At 37.3% G+C, this 20334-nt stretch overlaps 1 protein-coding gene across 2 annotated transcripts in view; it reads left to right on the top strand.

The window, feature by feature from the left end:
- Positions 1-956: 956 nt before the first annotated feature.
- The window catches only part of POLR3GL (RNA polymerase III subunit GL), a 279970-nt gene continuing 260592 nt past the window's right edge, over positions 957-20334 (top strand). The window contains exon 1 of one of the 2 annotated variants that reach the window (XM_044079993.1): positions 957-1175. The gene's annotated coding sequence lies outside the window, so the exon portion shown is untranslated. The remainder of the gene's footprint in view (positions 1176-20334) is intronic. The other variant, XM_044079992.1, reaches the window with a different exon arrangement.

Here is a 20334-nt window from a genome sequence, read left to right as displayed (position 1 = left end):
AATCATTTAAACAGACTCTTTAAATGGTGCAACCCTAAATCCATTGTGGTTTTAAAACTGCAATACATGCCTAACGGACTTATTATTCACTGCTAGCAAATATATTGGTATTGTTTCTCTGATATCACTGGGATAAAAAGTGCACGAAGTTCAAAAATAGTACTCCACAGTTCAAGTGCGACCCACTTCCTGCTCCGATTGGTGTCTTAACTCGTCATATTACGTTGGCTCAGTTGCGTTTTGGAAACGTGCTTCTTGTTAAATGTAAATAATTCAGCCATCTGCTCCTGCAAACCATAAGTGAAAACACCTGCCAGTTACACATACAACTAGTAGTCAACAGGCTCTTCCCTGGGACATAAAAGACTTCCATCATCCGCACACATAACACACGCTTTAACTTATTTATACTGATACGAGGCCACCAGACAATTTTCTGTCAAGTGTTTTGCTGTCAATCCAACAGTCAAACTAAAAGCGAGGCGATGTTTCCTTTCTTCCACCCCCAATTCTAATTTTGTTTCTATCAACATAACATAAAACCATTATAATAATGACAAAAATCAGTTTAGCATTTTGCTTATTTTCATCCTACAGCAGCACTGCCCACCAAGCATCTTTTACGATCCATTTACTCAACATCAACCCACCTGTTTATAAGGAAAACATTCTACTCCTTCATTACAAAACTGAGACATTGCAAAAAAGTAACTTGTCTATGGCATTTGTACAATTCAAATGAAACTCTCCACACACTTATGTTAAGTTTTAGTCTCCGAAACAGTCTGCCCACCACAGAAAATTACAAAGCTGTGGAACTTTAAGCAACCCCCACCCCCAAAGTGGTAGCGTTCCACAGTAATCGGTCTACTGCGGCCTGTACCGAGACTTTTCATCCGCGGGTTGGAAGTAAGGAATCCAGCCGTGGCATGCCTCCACAGACCGTATTTCTCAATTAGTGAACAGGAACAAGCTCGAAAAAAATCCCCCACCCCCTTGGAACGTCAGCGACGGCGCCTCGCTGCCCAGGTCACCTGATCTACGTACAAAGAAATACACTCGGCAACGTTTACCTCAACAAATCGGGGCTTCAGTCGTGTGCAGTCTTGCTAATAACTCTTCCTCAGTTTATCCAGAGTGGCCATGGAAGGAAAAATAATACTACAATAATCCAGGTCGGGAGGGTTCACTCTTCTTCCGTATCAGTGCAGCAAACATGTAGATGCAATGGGTTACTGGGAAAGCTGCTCCGTTAGTCGGTCCAGCACCATTATAACAAAATTGAGAAGATCGTAACCACGAAGACGTCTAACAAATAAATATATGGGCTGTGGGAGTACAGGATTCTGCAGAAATTATTAAAAATGTAGAATGTTCGTCTGCATGGTTTTCTTGTTTCTCGCTTGCTCTTCCACTGAACAAAATGCCCCTGTACTGTATGGTTTTTCATACCAGGCTAGTAACTTCTCGCTTTCTAACAATGTTGCTTAATCTTGTGCATCTCAGTATTCCAGTAGGTACCTTTCTTGTTTAATTTGTCCAATTCATTTGGCTTTCTAATGCCATAACGGGAATGGAACCCATTCCTACGTCATAATATAATTAAAGTACATGAAATTAGTACCGGTTCAATCAGTGATGATTGCCAGAAGTGCTTTTTGCAGCACCAACAGTGTGCCCAGAATTGAATTCTTATGCATGTCATATGGAATTACATGTATTGGTAGCATATCTAAGTATGACTGTAGATTCTCTTTATTATACTTATTGCTTCTACAACTATTGGAACTGTCTGGGTATCCTTCTTTCACATTTCTGCCTGAAAATCCTGATGTTTTATGATTTTATGTCTCTCCATACATACAACACTGTAGTCACTAGGTGTAGCAGTTTCAATGGTCAATGCTACTTTTATCTTTTTTTTCATGGACTACTGTATCTATTTTTTTCTCATCTGTTTTTTGAACTGTTGGTAATGAACGATTCCATGTAATGTACGCTTAATCATTCTCTGTAATGCTTTGTGGTTCATGTTTCCAATGCTTCTCAGCTATTTCTGTATTGTAGTGTTTCCACAATCTCCAGTGCAACAATCTTGCAACATTATTTTGCCTTTCAGTGTACAGGCACTCTGCCATGAGTGTATCACACCCAGCAACAAGATATACCACTGCTTCCAGTACTTGTTTACATAATCTGCATTTGTCTGTTTCTCCCACATGTCCAATGGTCTTTGTAAACCATTGTGTACTTGGTCCACTTTCCTGGGCCACCATTGTTAACCCTTCATCTTTTGGTTTCAACTCACCTCTCATTAACTATTTCTTTGTCAAATCCTGATCAGCATGAAATTGTTCCAGGAGATCTCTGGACTTGCAGCAATACATATGCTTTTTCCATATTTCTTTTCTTCTCATCTGATCCTTCACCTTATATTCTTGTCTTTTGTTTTTTGGCACATTCACTTGCTGTCTGATTTTTGTTTACTTCCAGAGTGGTTTCCATTCATGCTTGACACCAGGATGCTTCTGGTAAACTAAACAGAGAGGTCATCTTTGAATTCCTGTCTTCATGTTTTAAAACTTTCACTGTGCTTGGATCTGATGAGGTCAGCAGATATGTACGCTGTCCCATGATGGCAGATCTATACATGTAATACATTTTGAGGAGGCTCATACCTCCTTCAGGGGGAGGAATGTATATTTTGGTGCACACTGATTTTTATATGTCATATAATAAGTGTGAAGCTTTTTTCTTGTTTTCCTGGCCAACTGATACTTTTTGGGGCCAGCCAGTCATCACAAAAGTATAATTTAGAACAGGAAGTGCAAATTTGATTATAGCTGGGATTTTATTCCTAGATGTCAAGGCTGTTTACAGTATTAGTTATAGGCTTTTGAAGTACTTCTTGCTGAGTTTTATTTGCATTTGTTCATGTTTTATTGCCCATCCTTCATCAGTTCTCAAATATTTATACACTCCCACCTGCTCAAGTTATTTTATATCGCATTCCTGTTCCAGACTGATTTTTGATACTGCAACTTTCCCACTTCAAATGTTGCTTTTGCACATTCATTAAATCCAAGTGACATTCTTATATCATGAGAATATTTTAACCATTTGCAATTGTGTTTTCACCTCATGTGATAAACTATACAGTTTTAAGACATCTATGAAAAGTAGATGATAAGTCTTTAAGCAAGCTTGTTTTCTGGGAGCCAAATTGTAACCATGTCTTAATCTGTTAAGTAAACAGCTTAGTGAGTTACGGGCAAGGCAAAACAGCATTGATAACAAAGAATCACCCTGGAATATCTCCCTCTGAAATTTTATCCGCAGAATAATAATTTGCCCTTTGTCATGGCTTAACTGCAAAGTGGTTTGCCATTGTTTCACCATCACTGTAATTTAAGTGATCAATGTAAGATGTATCTTATATGTCTGCAAGCACTCCTTTATCCATGAATGTGGGATTCTGTCAAGTGTTTTTTTTTTTTTTTTTTTTGTAATCTCTGCCATACTTAGATTCTTCCCCTTTCTAAATTTTTGTATAATGGCTTTATTTAGCAACAAACGATCCTTTATTCCGTATGTCTTTGTTACCCCTTTGTTCTATAGCCATGATTGAATTTTTTCCTAAATGACTATAAACTCTATCTGCATCAATTCTAGTATGTAGTTTGTACATCGTCATAGGCAAGTTATTGGTCTGTAGTTTTTAGGATAGCTTACAGGTTCACTCTTAAAAAGGAGTATCATTTTTACTGTTGTTAACTATTGTGGTGTCTGTTCAAGATACACATATAAGTAATTTTTGCTCAGGACTAAGTCTTTGTACAAAGATGTTAATACTTTTAGCCAGAAATTAAGTAGTGCATCTGGACCTGGGGTTTTCCATTTAAGAACTTTTCTTAATTTTGTTTCAGTTTCTGTGGCTGTTAGTTCATCCCATGTCATATCAGTTTTCTCTCCATTTAGCATCTTTGTTATGTTCTACAGGGTTTCATAAATATTTCTCTAAAATGTGTTTATTTCTTCTTTTTTGGTGGTTTTTCTATTACTTTTGCTTTTTTTCCCAGTTCTCTATAAAAGTTTGGGCTATCAGTGAATTGCTTATTCTGTACTTTTCCTTTGTGTTTATACGCACCTTTATATTTTTCTGTTTGTGCCAATATCTTTAGTTTATTGTTTACAATAGTGTATGATAGATCCTGGTACCTTGCTTTTACTACTACTGTCTTTGTGAATATTTTTATTGATCTGTTCCCTCTTTTCATATTGTTCTAACAGTGACAGTTCTTGTCTTAATTGCATTATATTTTTCTCTGTTTAATGCTTCCATGGTGGTGTTCTATTTCTTCATTTCCTTCCCCTTATTGCTTTATGTTTTTGTAGTAAGACTATCTGTTACTAAATTAGCTGCAAAGTACAATATCACATATACTTCTATTGTATGACCTGGATTTCTCTTGATAGTCTTCATTACTGTGTCCATCTGTTTTGTCAGACTTCTAACATTTTGAGTCATATTTGCTTTCTGTATTCTTTCTTTCATCAGTCTTAATATTTCTGTCCATCTCTGTTAAATCAAGCAGCTCTTCCCTTGGGTTATTTTCTTCTAAACTGAGAGCGCATTTTTTGCTGTCTGTTTCCTATGGACATTTTAAACAAAGTTCCAGAACATTTACCTGTGACATATCCTTTTCAGATGCATCTTGCGTCATCTGCTTCTCCTACATATGGGAATTCATTGGCCCATCACCCACAATATTGTGCGCATCGGAGTTGCCACTGTTTCCTGCTGCTTCCCTTGCTCTGCAATTTCAGCTGAACTTTTGTATCTGTTCCCTACTGAAAGCTTCAGAGCATCATTATGTGGCAAGTCTTCAGATGCTTCCCACTCCTCCTGTTTTTCCTTTACTTGGGGATTGATTGTTCTACTATGCTGTGCGGCTTTTCTACACTAAACCCTTCACTTCGCAGGTAATCCATAAATTCACTTTCTATTTCTTTAACTTTTCCATTACTAATCCTGTTTTCTACTTTCCTGTTTGTTTTCTTGTTTTGTATATTGTGAAGTTCCATATCTGGGTGCCTTTGCTTGTATTTCTCTTCAAATATCTTTGGTGCTGCTTTGTTTGTATTGACTAGCTTTGCTTTCTCCATTGGATAAATATTGTACCATACCTGATCTCTCTCTCTTTCTCATGTCTATATTTTTTCTTTAGATGCCTCCTGCTCTACCTGTTTCTCCTTAAAGGAAAACTGCAGACTAGAAATAAAAAACTGCTTTTTTCACTCTATCTTTGTTTCCTGACCTATTTTAATGCCCCAAAACCACTCTAAGTGCTTTATTTGTAATTTTAGCCTGTTTTCCACTACATGGCTATGAATGGGGCTTGATGTATCAACGTGATCCTGTTCTCCCTCAACCCTTTCTCTTTCCCATAATACTTTGTATGATTCATGCCATCCATAAGGAAGTAACTTTGAATTCCCATGCCATTGACATGTAATGGGATTTGTGAAGCTCACCGTTATTTTCTTTGCCTTCTGTAGAAGGACTGCTGCTTTTCTGTCTCTAATCACCCTCATTTATGTTTGGCTCAGACTTTGTTTTACACTATACTTAGAAGTTATCCAGCTACAGCCAGAAAAGTAACTAAATTGCAGGCCTTTGTTCAGTGTTTTCCTTTGTAGTTCAAGATGAATTGAGAGTCCCCTCCCCCCACACTACTTCAGGGGTGTTAAAACTGTCACTGCACTGAAATACCCTTCCAGAATCAGTTCCTCTTAGACTAGATAAGAAACCAACCATCTGGAAATGGTACTGACTGCCCTTTCTTTTTTCCTTCGAATGAAACAAAATTTGGTTTGATTTCCTAGAATCTTTAGTCCCATCCAGGTAAAATTTCAATTGTCTATGGACATCCAAAGTGTTTAAGATTCTTTGTGTTCTCTTTTGGGGTTCCGGATATTATAGAGGGACAAATGGTCTGATTTAAAGTAAACTCTGAAACAATCTTAGACATAAAGAAAGGGTTGGTTCTTAGACTTGTCCTGTAGTTGTGGAAAATCTGCTCCTGGTAGAAATTTCCAGTGAAATTCCCCTGAGAGTCCTGCAGTACATGTAGATTTTTAACTGTTTTAATTTACAGAATTGAATAACTATTTCCTCCTTTGCTAGGGGTTGTTAAAGCCATTCAGTGGAGTCTGCTAATATGAGGTTGAGGACTGCTTCCTTACAAATAACAATCTTTTGTTCAAACACTGTTGGAGATGTTTGAAGGTAAATCCTAGTCTAGTATTGTCTGAGAGTACACAGGTTCCACTCAATGTGTTGGGATTTTCTTCCAGATTTTTGTGTGTCAGAAAAGGAATGCCTGCCTGTTTGGTTCCTAGTCAGTCATTTTATACTAGCAGTGATGTGGCTTATTAGATGCACAGTCTTTAAAGGACAACTTCTTCCTTTTACTGCTAATATTTTAAATTTACTTCTTTAGTATTTCCCTTATTGTAGTTTGCTAGGTATTGATGATTAATTTAAAATTAGCCTAAAGGTAATTTATTTCCTTATGCCAGGAAATCCCAAGATCTGAAGTGACTGTGTATGTTACTTTTATGTGCATCACAAGGCATGTGCAGTTTGTATCAATTTACTGTATGTATGCTTAAGATGTTTTAGATTGCTCAGCAGGCCAGAAAAGTGTTTTCTCTTTTTATACTAGGGCAGGAATTTCAAGAATTTTGGTGATCCCAGGATCAAAGATTTTAAGCTAACCAAATATGTGATGTGGTCGGTACTGGGGAAAGACTAATGTGCAGGCCAAATTCTTTAGTGAGAAAGGTCTCCTACGTATAGATATTTTGCATGGCCAAGTGTTTTGTATCTCTTTGAATAATAAGTATAAGATTGATTGAGTTCCAGTACTCTTGTGTGCTGTGAGGAGCAATGCCCTGCATCCTAAGTGTCATGTCACTCATAATCCTTGTCAATATGGCTGCATGGCTGAACTGAGCTGCCTGATCTCACCTCTGTAGCAGCAGTAGTGTAACAGCATGCCTCCTAACACAGCTTCCATGATCCCTCCTATCATGGAAATGTGAGTGACATAATCGTTCCTGTTTTTATCATGCCAGCTCTTGTAGTACCCGAGTCATGGACAGGTATGCCACAAAGCTGGCTAAATGATTCTTGTTATCACTGAGTGCAGTTTTAATCTCAGTGAGTAATGTTTGCACAGATTACTGAAAATTAGTCTTTGTTAGAGAGATAAATCATGTTTATACTCTTGACACTTGCTACTGCTTTCTTCATTTTCTTTAATTATTGCATTTTCGTGAGGTGCTGTAGCATGCAAGAAATCTGGACGTAGCATCACGTGGTTTGCTGAATCCATGGCTTTATTTGTTGGGTATTTCATAAGTAAAGTCTCCCTTTAGCCTTAGATCCAGATTCTTTGCATCCTCAAGAAGCATAGGGACAGAACACATGCAAGTTTGAGTTGTTTCCGCAATAATTAGGCTTATTTCTTAAAGGCGCAAATGCACAATACCATCCTTTATGTGCTGTTCTGAAGATACCATCTCATCGTTTTTTGTTTCCTTGTTTCTGAAGAGTTCTGTACTCAGTCTGCAAATTATGCACTGTTCCGCATAGTTTTACCGACATGAGAACATGAAATGTTTGTCACTTAGATTTCCTCTTGCATGACACTGAGCAAAATTATATACATTGTTCATTATAGATGGAATTTTGTAACTTTATGCATACCTTGACACCAGACTGATTAGTGTATATTCATTGATCATTTCATCTTATAAGGAACTGCAGTGTTAGGATTTTGTGTCATTTCATGAGTGAAAAGAATACACAACTTAAGTTTTGGCTTTTAGAATTGTTGTTATAACTTCACACCACGCCTAATGCAAATATCTACAAACCGAATTAACAACAGAGTTGTAGATACTCCTTTTTCCCATGGAGAAATTACATAATGCATAAAATATATATATATTATACTCTGACATCAGAAATAAAAATACTCTATTTGTCTCTAAAACTGTTGTTTTCAGACAAATAAAATATTCATAGAGGGGAAAAACAAAGAAATCATTAGCTATAATTTGAACAGGCACTCAGAAAGTCAAGATACAACTTTTCATTAGTTCATAGGAGGTTACTAGGCTAATGGCCCAAGGGCCTTTACAAGACTAGCCATGTTATACCCATATTCCCTAATTGACATTGGTTAGATGGTCGTTATTCGAAGAGCAAGTCTATGATCAGCACTGACTGCCTATGTCCATAAGGGACATAGGTGCCATCCCCAAGGTGAATATGTGGTCTCCCATCCAGTTGTGTAGGTTGCTCTTGAATAGGGTCATTGAGGAGCTCTGCTTACAAGTACTAGGCTAGTTGTCCTTGTTGGACATTTTAAGCCTTATCAGTTTCCCCTTTCGGTGGTAACAGTCAAACCTTGTACCATAGGTCAGTGAGGTAAACAACTTAACCATTACACCACTCTCCAATGTTTTCCTTTACCTTTGCAACTAAAAGCATATGTAACAGATGTGTTTTATAACTGAACACCTAGAGCCTATGTAACTTAGGTACAGGTTATAATTGAACACCTAGAGCCTATGTAACATAGGTACAGGTGAACACTTAGAGCCTATATAACTTAGGTACAGGTTATAACTGAACACCTAGAGTCTGTGTAACTTGGGTACAGTCTCTAACTGAACACCTAGAATCTGTGTAACTCAGGTACAGATTATAATTGAACACCTAGAACGTATGTAACTTAGGTACAGGTTATAACTGAACACGTAGAGCCTGTACTCTAACTGAACATCTAGAGTCTGTGTAACTTAGGTACAGGTTATAACTGAACATCTATAGCCTTGTGTAACTTAGTTACAACTTATAAATGAACACCTAGAGTCCTTGTAACTTAGGTACAGGTTATAACTGAACATCTATAGCCAGTGTAACTTAGTTACAACTTATAAATTAACACCTAGAGCCCTTGTAACTTAGGTACAGGTTACAACTGAACATCTATAGCCTGTGTAACTTAGGTACAGCTTATAACTGAACAACTAGAGCCTGTGTAACTTAGGTACAGCTTATAACTGAACAACTAGAGCCTGTGTAACTTAGGTACAGTTTATAACTGAAGTCAAAGAGCCTGTGTAACTTAAGTACAGTTTATAATTGAAAACCTAGAGCCACTGTAACATGGGCACAGGTTATAACTGAACATTTACAACCTGCATAACTTAGGTACAGGTTATAACCGAACTTAGGTACAGGTTATAACTGAACACCTAGTGCCTGTGTAACTTAGGTATAGTTTATAACAACACCTAGAACCTATGTAAATATGTAACTTAGGTCCAGTTTGTAACTGAACACCTGGTTGTCCAGAAATTTTTACAAGAACTTGTCGCTGTTTCACAGCTATAGCCTTGTATTAGTGTGCACCACAGATAGACCCATATGTCCATTAGAATGAACCAAGCTGCATTATATTCTGTTTTAGGAAAAGGGTAGGTATTTGACTTCTATTCAGGGTAGAAGTACTGTTCAGTCCTCAAATGTTTTTTTTTTGATTTTTTAACTGAGTTGTCCTTATAGCAGAAGTGAAACTCCTGTATTTCCTCAGTAGGGTTTTTGTATAACTGTAGCAATACCACCTCTAGATCTCCCTTAACTGTAGTAATACAGCCACCAAAACTCGCTGGACAAGCCATGGCAGTATGGCCAAGCTGGCTTTAGTGTTGTGGCATTTAAGTCCTTAAAGGTAAAATATCAAAGTGTATTTCTTTGGAAATCTTATTAAGAACTGTTAAATAATGGGCTGCTACATGCAGGTGCTGAATGCAGGGTTTTAAATGTATTTCATAGTAGCTTATGTTGAGGGTTGATAAATGATGGCTTTTGGTTAATAAATTTAAATGTAATACATACTCAGAATCTTTTCTGAGAAAGTGTTATATAGGACATAAAGGTTGTATTTTCCAGATCAATGACCTTTTCTGTCTGTGGAAAGATGACACCACCAAAACTTTCACCACTGACTATAGCGTCATCATTTATCATAGCTGCATTTGGTCATTATGGACCTTTACAGCTGTAACGTCCTATAATCCAGATTTATATTTGTTGTTGCCCATGTAGTCATGCAGCCTTTTTTAAAAACACTTAATGAACTTGAATTTTTAATCTCAACCAGAATTTTTAACATCAATCAGAGTTTTATTCCATATTACATATCTATCCCTTGTTATTAATTTAGACCCAATTTCTAATTCCTGGACCCATACCCCACATCCATCCATTTGCCTATCTCAAATCATCATTGGTCAGTCCCTTAAATGCCAGGCACAGATTTCCTCTCACCAGCCAATATGATGTACTTTACAGAACTAAAAATGTCAACCTGTTAAAATATGTCAACTGTATTTTTTTCATTCTGTTAGTAAAACATCATTGAACAATTTCCCAACTACCTGTATCAGAAATAGTCCACAAACGGAATAATATTTGATCATAAATGTAATCATGGATATAAATACATTTTAATGCCATATCAGTCTCTTGTTTGTAAGATATTTAATAAAATACCTGATTGTCACAGTGCCTTAGTTTTGATATCTTGAACATGGGATTTAAAATTTGTATCTGAACTAACTAACTATAGTACTAAGATCCTTTACATAATCTACAGTTTCTAATACTTTACTCTCCATCTTGATTGTATGTTTATCAAATGTAACTATTTTGCATTTCTTATAGTTAAATTGCAACCTAACCTTAGTAGGCCAATCATTTATTTTAATCAGGTATTTATTTAAATTGTTTACAACATATTTGTTAATTATTTCACCTTCCACTTTACAATACTTGGTGTATTTTGTTAACCAAAACGTTGATGAAGGTTCCAAACATTTTTGAAAGTTCAAAATTAAATAACATGAGCTCCAGCATGGATCCTTGAGGGACTCCCGTTGACAATTTCTTCCAGCCAGATAATTGTTGAAGTATTTGTGTCCAATTAGCTATTTAGATATTCAAGAGTTTACTTCTAATCTTTTAGGATGTTGTATTATGTGATCATGACTTAAACAGTCAAATGCTTTAGAAGTATCTAGGTAAATTACAACACACGGTTTATCCTGATCTTCTAAGCTGGTTTATCATAAATCTTTATTTGGCCATTCACTGTTGATTTTACTTTAATAAAGCCTTTTTTTTCTAGATTATGCCCATAAATTGCATCCTCAACAAGTGTCATTACTATGCATGTCAGAAAACTTTCCGTAAAAAAATACCATGGAAATGTGGCCAAGCAACTTTATTGCATTTAAATCCTTAAATGTATAATGGTGGACTTGGATGAATTTTGTGCATAACTGTCCAAGTATAATTCCATGAATGTTTTAGTAAGGAGAGCCAAAAGGTTATTGGGATATGCTTTGTTACATGAGTAAAGTATTGAATTAGGGGTTTTATGGGTATTTCACAGTGACAGGCTGGCAGGTTTGGAGGTATAGATAAGTGCAGGTAAGCCATGTACCATTTGTGGCTGTAGTGTGTTTTTGCCAGTTGGTAATCTCCCTTAAGAAATGGGAAATATTGTGTCAGCCATGTAGGACTAAATTGAATTGATTTTATATTGTTGATGTGCAAAGCCACATTTAAACATGGATCTAATATGAAACATAATTATTTAAAGAATAAGACACAACCAGTGTTAGGATTATTGTAGGTTAAGAAGTGATAAAAGCTATTCAAGTTTTAGGGATATTATGCTAGCTTTTTTAGTATCCATGTTGATTCCTTTTTAGTTAGCTAGGAATGGTGATTGTCAGGAATAAGTTACTGGTTATGTTCTATACTTTTGTGGTTTGGGTCAATTTTTATAGTAATAGGTCACTGGTGAATAGGATCACATTGAGCATTTTAAGGTCAGTGGGCAAGGGGTTAATGATTATTCTGAAAAGAACTGGGTCAGAACTGAGCCTTGAGGAGCAGCAGAGACAACACTTTGAGGAAGGGACATATTATTGTTATCCTAAACTGTAAAGGTTCTGTCAGTGAAATAACTAGAGAACCATTCAGTGGTTTTCTTTTGTTTATGTAGTCATTTAGTGGAGTTCAAATTTTCATGACTTCAGGAGAGTGATTATTGTGTATTATGCAATTCTTCCCTATTAATATTCTAAAACATGCACGCTGATTGGCCAGTCCAACCAGCCCGCCCGTTGTAAATCCCACAATATACCAACGGAAAAAGGGCTGGTCGCCCAGACTTTTTTTCGTTGGTATAAACTGCCCCACAAATCTTTTTTTTGTACAATAAAAAAAAAAAAAGAGAAAACGGAGCAAGGGAGACTTTCTTTTCTCTGTTGCTTTCATTTCAAAGCCTTGATGTACTGGGTATGTGTGGGAATGCAAGTTCCATATGCATGCACAGTACATCAAAAAGCAGAATCCGTATACCACAACCGGCAGAAGAACAGCAATCCGCCGTTATACAAAGACATTATTTAAGAAAAGTTAGTATTTTTTTCTTAAATAATGTTGTATAATAGCAATAACCGACTTTTTGGTTGTGGTATATTGAAGATTTACCCACAGTTGGCTTTGTTTAATCACGAGGGCTTCGCCCTCGTGATTAAACCACACCAACCATGGGTAAATCTTGAGTAAACCACACCACGTCATTGGTTATTGCTTAATTAGTAACTATTGTGTATTTAGTACCCCCCAGTGACATTTGCACTGGATTGGGCATTCCTGTGGTGATTGACAGGCGATGACAGTCTGACATCATTGACAGACAGCCTATCAGTGATTGCCACGTTTGTCCTGTGCCATATATACGTGATAATATAATTGTATTTCTTTTTTTAAATGATGTAAAACTGTAATACACTTTGTAATGCAGACTAAGTACAGCTGGTGCTGTTCTCACTAAATGAAGTCATTTCATATATCATTGTTACTATTTCCATAACCACGCATGCCTATTGGTGATCTTTGTTATAGTGATTGAAAAAAAATTGAGTCAGAAGTTTTAAAATAGTTTTTAATCTGGGATTTGGACAACACAATATAGATGAATTTCCAACTCTGTTCACTTCTTTTCCTTTATAATTAGTATTAGTATGTTATTGATGGGGGATGTGTTTAAACTTGGATGTTGACAACACAGTTTAGATGCGTTTATGTTACTTTTTATTTATTTTTTTTACAGGTGGCACTCCAGCTTTTTTGGTGTTTATTCATTTCTGTTTATTACTATGTTAGTGATAGTGGAGAAGATGTTAAGCAAATCTGTATTCTTAAGTTTACATTTTGTTTTAAACTGGTGGCACTCCAGCTGCATTTGTGGCAGGCATTGTGGGTGTTTTTTTCATTGACATTGATAGCATCCATATAGAGGAGGTGCTGTGATGTTGGTGGGTTTTGCTATCCTGCATCTCAGGGGGAGGAGTATTACAGTACACATTAACCCTTAATATACCACACCTGTCCACCCACCACTGTTTCTTTTGCTTTCAGTCATTCTCAGCATCTGTGCCTTCTTCAGTGATTCTTATCTTTGCATTATTTGGCCAAAGTATTTGAGTTTTAGTTTTACAATCAGACCTTCCAGTGAACAGTTTGGATTTTTTTAAGTTAATAATTGACTGAGTTGTTCTTTTTGCAGCCTGTGGAGTTTCCTAAAGTTTTTTTCAACACCACAGTACAAAAGAGTCATTTTTCTGGAACCCGGTTGCCACAGCCATATGTTATTGGCGGGAAACTACTGCTTTAATGATATGGACCTTTTTTGACAGGGTGACAATATATAGGTCTGTCAAAGTACTGTCCCAGTTTTGCCTCAGTCAGTTATTCCATATTCAGTTGTAAGTTGTGTTTCTTGGTTTATTTATACATTCGGTTTTTTTATTTATACATTCCTCAGGAGTCAAGTAAGATATCCAGTTTCTTTAAGAACTTGTCATAGTTTCTTATTGCCCATTTAGAGTAGTCAGTAAATCAAAAGTAAATGTTTTTTTTTCCCCTGGGTACTTACTCAGTTTCTGAATTATCCAGTGGATGTTGGCAGTTTTATCTCTGTGCCTGTACCTCCTCTGAAACCAGCTTGTGCATCTGGCATTTTTCCGTCTGTATATTGTTGGACTTTGTCTTACATGCTGCTTTGCTAGGTTATCCATCTGGCAGATCTTTGTAAGTTGTTGGAGTCTGTGTTACTTTACTAGCATATGAAAAAAGTACAGCTGTTTAATAACTTGAGGACTCTTTACCTTAGCTCTTTTAAGATTGGAATTTTAAATTGTCCTTTTCTAAACCAGTGGCCACTGTTGCGTTTTCCCAATATTCTGGTAGATTATGAGCAGTACTGTAATGGCATTGTTTTGCAGGATTTAAAAATTTCAGCTGGATGTCCATCATTTTATGCAGCATTGTTATTAATAAAGCTTTCCTAGAGCTCATTTGACGTAACTCTTCAGGATACCTAGCTGTAGATCAAAAAATATACTGTTGTGTACAGTTAATTCAGTAGTAGAGAAGACAGTACTAAATGATGCAGGAGAGTTTAGTAATAGGCTGTGATTTGCTGGGCCAAAGACCGTGGTAAAAGAGGGTACTAGCCAAGTGGTCTTTATTGGTGTTGTTAAGGCAGTTTGTATATTGCTTCTGCATTTTAAAAGTCTGTGGTGGGTGTGATGATATGGGCTATTGCCAGCATAGCCAGCTGGAGTTCTGTAAAGAATGATATGTTCTTTGAATGCCAAACTGACTTGTACAGATGCTTATGTTGCAAGTGTATTAGAACTGTATGGCATTTAAATATCAAAATGTATTTGTAAAGTTGCTAGTGTTGAAAAATGTATCAGCACTGGGTCCTGCTAGACAGAAAGGAAGTATACATGCAGGTATTATTTTATTTGTTTTTTTATTTTACATTTGTTGATTGGGTTAGTCTGACTGGATGCATGTCCATTTTCAGCAGAGGCCCGGGGAGAAAAGTTCCAAGGAATAACAAATCATCATAACATGTCACATATTTTAAATAACAAATAACAAATAGATTATTTACAGAGAGTAGATGTGCAGACAACGCAAACTACATATAGAAACATTTCAATGATTAGAAGAGCAAACATTAGTAACTTTACATGCATGTACTGTAACCAAGAACACTGGAAGAGCAGAGGTTAACCAGCTCTAAGAAAAATAAGGGAAATGGAAATGAGCTGTTAAACCATTGAAATGATGGTGATGGATAGGACCAGAGATGGTAGGTCTGGAAGAAGCCATTTATTAGCTTCAATAAAAAGAGGGGAAGTGTTGTGATTGTTTTTCGGCCTCAGGCCTGCCATTAGTATTAGAAAAGCTTTAGATATGCATTTTGTACATGTCTATGTTAATTTCCTCTCTCGACTTCAAAAGGGGATAGTGTGGGCACCTAGAGTCAGGTGACAAGATAAGGTCATTCTGCCAGCCCTGGAAGTCCTATTTTTTTAGATATTACAGGGAGTAATCTCTGAGTATTGAGTATTGTGTTTGGGAACCTGACTAGAAAGACTGCTCACATATTTCATTTTGCCTTGCCCAAATAAGTTTTGAGGGAACAATAATTTCTATAGATCAGCCAGGATTATATGGCAAGATTAGTTTATCGCTGTTTTTCTATATTTGTCTGAGTCTGCTGCCGTAAGTATTATTTTTTAATATTTCCTGTGTTTGAACTTGTGGTTTGCTGCAAATATGTATTTAGTATTTTATATTCTTTAATTATGTATCATTAAATATATTCAAAACTTTTATTGTAGCTGGGCCCTTTAGAAAATATTTAACCTTTGAGAGTGCTTGTATTTGTTTGGTGAAACTGGGGCCACTCCTGAGATTCTTGCTGTGAGGTCAACTGCTACCATTTGTATTAGCATTAATATTTCACAGTATAATTGGATACCCTTTATAAGGGCCTTAGAGTAGCTGGCTGGGAGAGTGTGTGGTGGCAGTGATAACTACTTTATAATGTGGGCAGAAGGGGGCACAGTGGGTAAATCTGTGCTAACCTTTCCCAGGTGTGTGTGTGTGTGTGTGTGTGTGTGTGTGTGTGTGTGTAAATCAAATCTCACAGTGTGTGTGTATCTGCTACTTGGAGCAGGGGCACAAAGCACTAGTTTCCCAGAGAGGGTGCTGGAGGACTTGGCTTGAGCACTCAGCTGATGACTTAACCCTATAGCTGTGCTAGTGGGGAGCCTTATAGGGGCCCTGGAGGGAGACAGATATAAAGAAATCCAGACCATGGGCTGACTGTGTTCCCTGGGAGCTCTTAAGGGAAATTGTACTTGGTGCAGAGGTCTGCATCTGGAAATACTGTGTGTATCTATTTCTCTCAAAGTGAATGGTCTCCCACCAGTGTCAGATATAAGGTTTGAGGCTCCTTGACCACTGGCCCAGAGAAGGGATGTTACATATTGGTTGGCAGTGATGGGACCGTCACATGTCACAGTGGGGTATAGAAAATAAATTGTATTGATAGACATAGCCTATAAGTGGATTATTTATTATTTTTTTTCTGCAACTTCCCCAGATGTGGTAAGAGAGAGGATATTTGCAGGTTCATTACATTCGGTATGGGAGCAACAGTTGTTTTTGCCACAGTTTTTGAAATTTGTGTTTGTGTGATGGAAAGGTTAAATAGATAACATTAAGGGTGATAATATTTCTTCTCATTATTTTGGAAACCAGACTGTATGAGTCAGGTGTTCCATGTTTTAAGTAATGACTAAATTAGTACTTTGGTTTCATTTAGAGGAGATAATTTTGTAGTGGAGTAGTGAAGGTTAAGGTTCAAATGGTGAGTTGCTTGTCAGAGTCAGTGGGTTTGTACAGTAGCCACATGATAGAAACTTGTTGTGCAGATTAGTTTGGCATAGTTGCATTATTGCTGCTAGTTGCTTTAGAGTGATCTGTAAATTGGTTTTCTTCTTTACAGACATTTCTAGGGTGGAAAATGTAGCAGTTTGTAATTCCTTTCAGCTGCCTGATTGCTGTTTTGATTAATTGCACTGTTTGCAGTTAGCATTGTCTAGCGAGGATCGTATATGGATTCATGTTTTCCAGGCAGTGTTTCTTTGTGTAAGGAGGGATTGAAGTTCAGGTGACATTCACAAGAGAAATGCTCTACTGTGTAACAGTAAAGTTTGTAGTGAAACTGATTTTGAATGTTTATGAGGCCAGTGGTTAGGAAGGATGTTGTATCACCTTCCCATGTGTTTTGATTGGGCATTGACCAGACTATAGAGTTGAGTTAATGGCATTAAGTGCATTTTATATTTTGTCATTTGAATGTTCACATATGAGACAAAGACTAGAGGGTGTGTTTGTTTTGTTTAGTGAGAATTTGAAGGTGACGGCACAACAGTTGTAATGTTATCTTGGTGAAAATGGTGGTGGAACTTTTAATGTAACTCCCCAAAAATACCAGTGCTACATGAAAACTTTATTTTCCCTTCAAAATTTTGCAAGCTTGAGTCATTAACTTTTCCAGGCCTTTGGAAACCATGAACGAAGAGTTGCTTGACTAGTCAGTTGCAGGAGGACTATTGCATGATAGAACTGATTGAGATCAGGTATAGTTACACAGGGTCTTCTAGACACCCTCCAAAGCCAGTGAATCTGTCATTGTTACACAGTGTTTTGGTATTGTTCCACTGGGCAAGTCTGGTATCATGGCAACTGTTGCTAATAGGGGAGCTTTAGCTCTGTGTTTTCTGATCAGATGTTTCTGTTTTTGTAAATTGTTTTCTAATATTAAGGGAGGTATTCATAGTCTGGGGCTTCACATTTTCGTAGCAGTGATCTGTGAAGAGTCTTGCTAAGAGGTTATGCAAATCCCAGACTATCAGGATGACTACAGAAATGTGAAGAACTTTTTGTGAACACACCCCTATCAGAAATGTGGAACGTGATTAACGCATAAGCAATAGAGGGACAGCTACTACTGTGTTAAAGGGGTTTACAAATATGAGCTTGAATAAAAAAATGTGGAAAAAGATCGCAGAAACAAAACCACTAATCCAATAAAACGATCGTGTCAGCACACAGGTTGCAAGTCCATAAAACGTTTATTGTATAAATTCCACAACGCTTTCACCCTAACTCAATTGTAGGGCTTTTTCAAGTGTAAAAACAGTGTAACTGTTCAATCAGCCATCTTTAAATAACTTCATTTTAAAAAAAGGTGCTAAAACTAGTCTGACCTAAATTTAAATTAACCACGCACATTTTTGCAACTGTCAAGTTTAAACACACAAATAAATTCATTTTGTTTACCAAACATTAATTAACTTATAAAACTTTGAATCAAAGTAGTATAAAATAACAAAAAATAACAGTTCTATCTAAAACAGAAGAAAAGGATGTCAAAAATTTAAAATATTTTAAAATTATGTTAAACAATACAATCAAAATGTTACTTTAATAATTGTTTCAGTGGTTGTTTTAAATAATTATTTTGATAAATCTTCTGCTTTTTTAATCAAATAAGGCTTAATAGAAATGTGCTCATTTAGTCCCTGGGGGGCATGAGTTTGATCATAGATACAAGTCTGTAATTAACTCATTTGCATACACACTGTGTAAATCTCTCTGAAGTTATGCCAGAAACCAGTAGAATCAGTCAGAATATTTAGATGCAAGTGGAGCTGAGTTGGTGCTTCTGCATACCTGAACATTTTTACTGGAGGGGGGTTGCTTGGGTAAATGTTTTATTTTGATGCTTGTGCATACCTGGACATTTTACTGAAGGGGTCACTTGGATAAATGTTTACTTTTGTTGCTTGTGCATACCTGGGCATTTTACTGAAGGGGTCACTTGGGTGAATGTTTCATTTCAGTGCGTGTGCATAACTGGGCATTTTACTGAAGGGGTCTCTTGAGGAAATGTTTCATTTCAGTTTTTGTGCATACCTGGACATTTTACTAAAGAGATTACTTAGGTGAATGTTTCATTTCAGTGCTTGTGCATACCTGGACTTTTTACTGAAGGGGTTGTTTGGGGAAATGTTTCTTTTCACTGCTTGTGCATATTGGGGCATGTTAGTGAAGGGACTGCTTGGGTGAATGTTTCATTTCAGTGCTTGTGCATAACTGGACACGTTACTGAAGGGGTCTCTTGGAGGAAGTGTTTCATTTCAGTTCTTGTGCATACCTGGATATTTTACTGAAGTGATCGCTTAGGTGAATGTTTCATTTCAGTGCTTGTGCATACCTGGATATTTTATTGAAGGGGTCATTTGGGGAAGTGTTTCATTTCAGTGGTTGTGCATATTGGGGTATGTTACTGAAGGGGTCACTTGGTTGAATGTTTCATTTTGGTGCTTGTGCATACTGGGGCGTGTTACTGAAGTAGTCGCTGGGGAGAAATAATTTGTGTGTCTGGGAAGTGCTTGTACATACATGTTCAGACTGCTGAAGTGATCACTTGATAAAATAATTTATTGTGTCATTTTAGTGGTTATGAATACTTAATACAATCAAATGAAGGGGTTGCTGGGGGAAATAATCAATTTTTGTGTCAGGGAAGTGCTTGTTCATGTTTGGACAAATAAGTTTGCAGACTGCAACCGCAATGTCAAAGGAGAAGCACAGCATTTAACAGTGGATCTGAAGTAGTTACTTCATTTGCTCTGCAACCTGTAGGTATCGGATCCGACCTCGGATCCGAGCCATCAGCTTACCAAGCTCCAAGATCCGAGCTCCTAGCTCCTCCCCTACCCATAATCCCCAAGCTACCAACCACATTACCCCAGATCGTTTTTTGCAGTGGCTGAAGAAGCTTTACTTTTGAAGAGCTCCTGGCTGGGTGAGATCGTTTCTATCTTTTTCACCAAAAACTTTCAAAATCGTGTGTGTGTGGTAGTAAAACCTTCTACCCCCTTGTTAGTGTTAGTTTTTTAAATTTTTACTGGTACAGTAATTAGTTTTCTTGTCACCCTCCCCTTAGCGTTTGGGTGTGTGCGTGAGTGCTTCAACATGGCGGAAGGGCCTAAGGCCATTTTTTCCAAATGTACTGAGTGTGGCCACAAGCTTTCCCCAGCTGATGGCCACACTCAGTGCGTTTTGTGCCTGGGGGCAGCCCATCTCTCAGAGGCCTGCCAGATCTGTGCGGCCTTTAACCCCCGGGCACTTCGGGATAGGAAGAACAAGCTGATCCTGGTGGGAAAGCTCCCCGAGAAGTCAGCTTCTTCTTCCTCTCCTGTTCGGGCTCCAGCTGCCTTAGCGGCCTCGGCGCTCTC

This window comes from Protopterus annectens, chromosome 8.part0 (assembly GCF_019279795.1).
Source record: "Protopterus annectens isolate FY-2018-M chromosome 8.part0, PAN1.0, whole genome shotgun sequence".
NCBI lineage: Eukaryota > Metazoa > Chordata > Ceratodontiformes > Protopteridae > Protopterus > Protopterus annectens.
The sequence above is the reverse complement of the archived record's forward strand: the minus strand, read 5'-3'. Positions and strand labels throughout refer to the sequence as shown.